General features: G+C 44.0%; 1 long non-coding RNA gene across 1 annotated transcript in view; it reads left to right on the forward strand.

Moving 5' to 3' along the window:
- The window catches only part of LOC120402398, a 29,212-nt gene that overhangs the window by 2,377 nt on the left and 21,865 nt on the right, over positions 1-4,970 (forward strand). Inside the window, exon 2 of the long non-coding RNA XR_005597216.1 lies at positions 4,208-4,288. This is a non-coding gene — a long non-coding RNA (uncharacterized LOC120402398). The remainder of the gene's footprint in view (positions 1-4,207; positions 4,289-4,970) is intronic.

Here is a 4,970-nt window from a genome sequence, read left to right on the forward strand (position 1 = left end):
ATTATTCTTACGTTTGTTATTTTTGTCCTCCCAGTTATCTCTTTCCCCACCCCACCTTGTGGTGTACCTGTTTACAGCGGGTCTGAACTTAGGAAAGTCCCCTATGCTTTAACACATTCTTTATTTATCTGTGTTAAAGGTCGCAACCATATATGGACCTTATGCTTTAGCTCATCACTATCTATCTAGGTGAAAGGTCCCAGACATATGTATGCTAACTTTGTCTTAGCTCAACATACAGGATATGGCCTGTAGGTCCCTTGCGTTACAGCCAAACTACTTTAATATAAAACTCTTATAATAAAACAAATCAAAACCATAGGAAAAATAGAAACCTATAAGAAAAGATATAGGCAAGCAAGCAGGCTAGCCCTATAGGCTACAGTGGAGGGTCCGTGCTGCGGCTCCCCACAGCTTCCTGTGCAGCTCTTACCATGGCCAGACTCCAGCTCCAAGGCCCTCTCCCAGCTGAAGCTGGGTCAGGGAGAGCCACACTGAGCCAGGCAGGGATCAAGAGGGTGGGTACATGAGCCGGTGGCTGCTCTCAGCCCCCTCTGCACCATGGGCAGGTGGAGAGTCGGCGTGGCTCCTACAATTGTCAGGGCTCCATGGCCTGACCAGGGGGTAAGGTTTTGGGGCCAGGGAAAAGGAGGGGAAGTGGGTGGGGTTCAAAAAGTGGGAGGGCCATGGCCCCCTGGTCCTCCCAGTTCCAGCGACGCTGATTCAGGATCTTGTTCAGAGTAAATGCTTGAAAAAAATTGGCGAACACTAAGAATTAAATCCAGATTCATACGTATTGTGTGGTTGTCATGCCAACTATGTTTTCTGGCCTCTGCCTGAAATGTCAATGTGCAGTCTTGGCACTGCAGACCAAGAGACTGTGTGTACAATGCAGAGATATATTCAGTGAGTGGGAGATGCCTGCAAAGTATGGCTGTTGAAAGAGACCCAGAGATGTCAAGGAACACAAAGTAGGTATGATCTTGAAGTATCAATTTGAGCAGCTTATGGAGAGACATCATGTCACAGAGCAGAGAGGCAATAGTGCCTGGGTTTTTTAAACAAACGTGTGACACTTTTTTTGAAAAAGTGAGTCTGATAAATATTTCACATTGAGAGACAAAGTTGTTACCATGTCCCAGCTTCCATTTTATTTCTTTTTAGAATCTTCCCCATTCCCCAGTATTCACAGTGGCACTAGGAACTCTGGTCAGGAAGTTTCATATATGCTGTAATTTCACATGCTCCAACTCAAATTTAACAAAACCAATACTACATGCATAATGAGACAAGTGAGATACAGAGCCATATATTGGCATTGATTTGTACATGGCACTTCCCCGCTCATATCCATGGGATAGAGCAATGGCATGAAATCATCTAGAGTTGACAGCTATTCAACCGCATCTAAGACCCCTTGTATTATTCAGCACATTAGACCTAAATTGTTGCATAAATTGTGCAACAAGGCTCATTGATTTAGGGGGCAGATCTGCATTGAATTGTGTAGATTATTTGCCAAAGTTCATTACTTAAATAGTTTAACTGGTCTCCCAGCTTTGGGGCTGTGTAGTCTGGGTTGAGGCAGAAGGATGTCAAGCTCTTTTTTAGGGGAGACCAGGGGCTCTTAGGAGGATGCAGCTGCTATCTAAAGTTGGAGTAAAGCATTTTGACATGGGTTAGGAGCAGTGCAGCTAAGGAGGTCCACAGGGCACGCACCTTCCTAACATCTGCAGCGGCAGTACTCAGCTCCCCTGCAGTTAAGGAACTTCAGGATGGTATCCATTTCCTTCCTCAGGTTCTTCTTGTTCCTTCACAAACTATACTTCTGCCCTTCATGCTGCTGCATGCTTCCTGCTTGCCCACTACCTCAGCAAGCCACACAGACTCCTAAAAGAGAGAATGGACAGGCTCAGTAGCTGGGAGGTGGCAGGAAAATGGCAATTTTTGTGGATTTATGTAACATCCTAGAAAAATGGGAAATATGTGGCCCCTTGTGCGCTCACCTAAGCAGAGCAATGAGAACTTTTCTTTACTTCAGTAAAAATCAAAGGGAGGTGGGAAAGTTAACATGACCACTAGATGCACAAGGTCTCTGATGACAATTGTGCTTACTCAGAATCATGAAACTGCCAATAACAAGGGTAAATACTGTGGGGAACTAGCTTTATAATCCATTTGCCCATGTCTATGGAGTTCCCTGCCAGAAGAAATTAGGGCTGGGAGTTAGTTGCTCAATTTTCATTGACTTTCAATGGGATTCCCTTTGGATCAGCCTGGAATAACCACAAACCTTACTGATTACACGTTAGAACATAAGACCCCATTTTCTGACTATTTGGTAAGTATCTTCAGAAGGGCCATTTAGCTGAAGTGACTATGCTTCCTTCTAGTTCACATGTTAAGGAGTTAGTTGTTTTACCAAGAAGAGGAGGAGAACCTTTGCAGTCAAAAGGCATTTGTAAAAAGGCAGGGTGGCTGTCACCATATGACCTCCCTTCCACTTCTCTGCCCTGTTGGTTTGAGTTGTTAGCTGAGGTGGTCCCACTGCACTTTTAAAGACATAATATGGTATCCATCAAGCCTGTTAAAATTAAATTCACTGTTAGGTGTAGCTGTATTAAATGATGGAGGAATAAGCTGGAGCAGGTTGCTAGAACGGTGATTGTGATATGTGGAGATCTAGGTCTGAGTCTCCCCTCCCTCCCATACGTGCTCTCAAAGGAAAGAGGTGCATATGCATCTTGAGATTCCAGTCTGCATAATTTCAATACAGAATTGTGCCAGTTGTGACAGTAACAGGGCACTGGGGTCTTCTTGCCATGGATATTGTCGTAGTGATGTGGGATATGAGAGCAGTTAGTGGATATAATGATGGGTGAAGGAAAGTATAAGTGTAGGTGGTGGTCTATGAGTGAGTGTGAAGGGGTTGTTAAATTTAACAAGTGTGGTATTCTGTTGGGGAGTAGTCTCAGTGTTTGAGTGTAGGGCCAGGGCAGGTAGTACTTGTCCATTACGGTGAAAAAGCACTGAAAGTGTGTGTGTTATGGTCAGGGGCGGCTCTAAGGATTTTGCCGCCCCAAGCACGGCAGGCAGGCTGCCTCCGGCGGCTTGCCTGCGGAGGGTCCGCTGGTCCCGCAGCTTCGGTGGACCTCCCGCAGGGACCAGCAGACCCTCTGCAGGCATGCCACCAAGGGCAGCCTGCCTGCCGCCCTCGCGGCGCCGGCAGAGTGCTCAACCGCGGCTTGCCGCCCCAAGCACGCGCTTGGCGTGCTGGGGCCTGGAGCCGCCCCTGGTTATGGTTATGTTGGGGTAGAGTTAAGGTTGTGTGGGCATTTTATCTTAACTCTGTATTTCCTGGGTTTCACAAGTATTGAGTGTCATTGAACTCAGCATTCTGGAAGGGCAGCAGCTGTCACTGGGCAACCTTGACTGCATTAATGAAGGGGGTTTTGTCATTTAATTTTCTAGTTTTTTTTAAACAAAGAAAAATGTTGTTGTAGAAGTTAGTGGTCAGTTAGACAGATGTAGTTCTCACCTAGGTTTGCATTTGATTTTTCTACTGTGGCTAGGTAATAATCAACAGACCTAGATTTTATATACATGCTTTTCATTGGTAGATCTCAGGAGTATAGTACCCACCTCTCAAGTCAGTGTCAAAATGACCAAACCACGTACAATATCAGAATTGGAGATGGCCCTTATCTTAATGCCTTACCCAGATCTGAACCCCTCAAGCTTAGAAGTACTTAAAATCCAGATCCAAATGTTGTGGCTTGAGCTCATCTGCAATCAAACTTTGTAGCAATAAATTTGATATTCTGTGCTGCGTTTTTGCATATAAACAGTGTGTGGGATGACACAGCTGCTAAATGAATAGTATGCACCTTTCTTAAAGTCCACAAACACACAGCTAGAAATAATGAACTTTGTAACAAAATATATTTGCCTGAAATGCCAGCCTTGAAGTGAAATGTGACAGAACTGTAGGATGCTGTTGTTCTCTACAAGACCACTAGATGATGCCATATAATTATATTACAGCCTCTATATTGTATTTATTTCAATTGCAACTAGCAAAAAAAGATAGTAGACTAGAACCAAATTTGGTTTTAATATACTGACAAAACTGAAAATAAACGAAGTATTGTTAGTTGCTTGGGTTAAATGTGCATTTTTATCACAGACTTCATCTCTATCACAACAGACTAGAAGAGAGACCAAGGATTCAAATGAGCATGAAAACTGAATCACCCTCATCCTAAGGGAGCAATTACACTAGGAAACGGTAAGCTTTTAGAGCAGGATTAGATGATATAGTGGTAAAACTATAGTGGTTTACACTAGGGCTTATATTTTTGGTAGCATCAATGCAACAAAACATATACACTTAAAAAAACAAACCCCACACAACAGGCCCTGGGGCCTTGACTGCCACGGAACAGGGTTGAGGTATATTGGTGGGGCATTCTGCAGAAACTTGCATTGCCTCTGCCCATGCTGTGCTTGTTCTGTGGCTTAAGAGAAGACTTTGACATGATTCTGATCTCACGCTGGTGATAGGAATAACTCCACTGATGTCAATGCAGTTACACGGGTATAAAACCAGTGTGAGTTCAGAATCAGGACTGTAAATCATAAGCACTAGGTTTATTTAAAAATTCAAAGAGAAGGCATGTATGGATTTTGATACAGCAGTGCCCGGGCTCCCATCACCATGCTGCTACTATTTTGCATATCTTAATATACAACACTTCTGTACATTTTATATTTTCAAACCAGTTGCTTAGTAGCCCAGCAGAACAGGCAGTGGTCCTTGTAGCTAAGTAACACTTTGGGCCAGCTCCTAGATTAATTGGACTAGAGTCAGTGTCTTTAACAGATCTCTGCTGATTTACACCAGCTGAGGACGTCACGTGGCCCATGGTTTTAAGTCATTTTGGCGCTTGCAGAAACATGATACTACACGA

The sequence above is a fragment of the Mauremys reevesii genome, linkage group 3, assembly GCF_016161935.1.
Source record: "Mauremys reevesii isolate NIE-2019 linkage group 3, ASM1616193v1, whole genome shotgun sequence".
Classification (NCBI taxonomy): domain Eukaryota; kingdom Metazoa; phylum Chordata; order Testudines; family Geoemydidae; genus Mauremys; species Mauremys reevesii.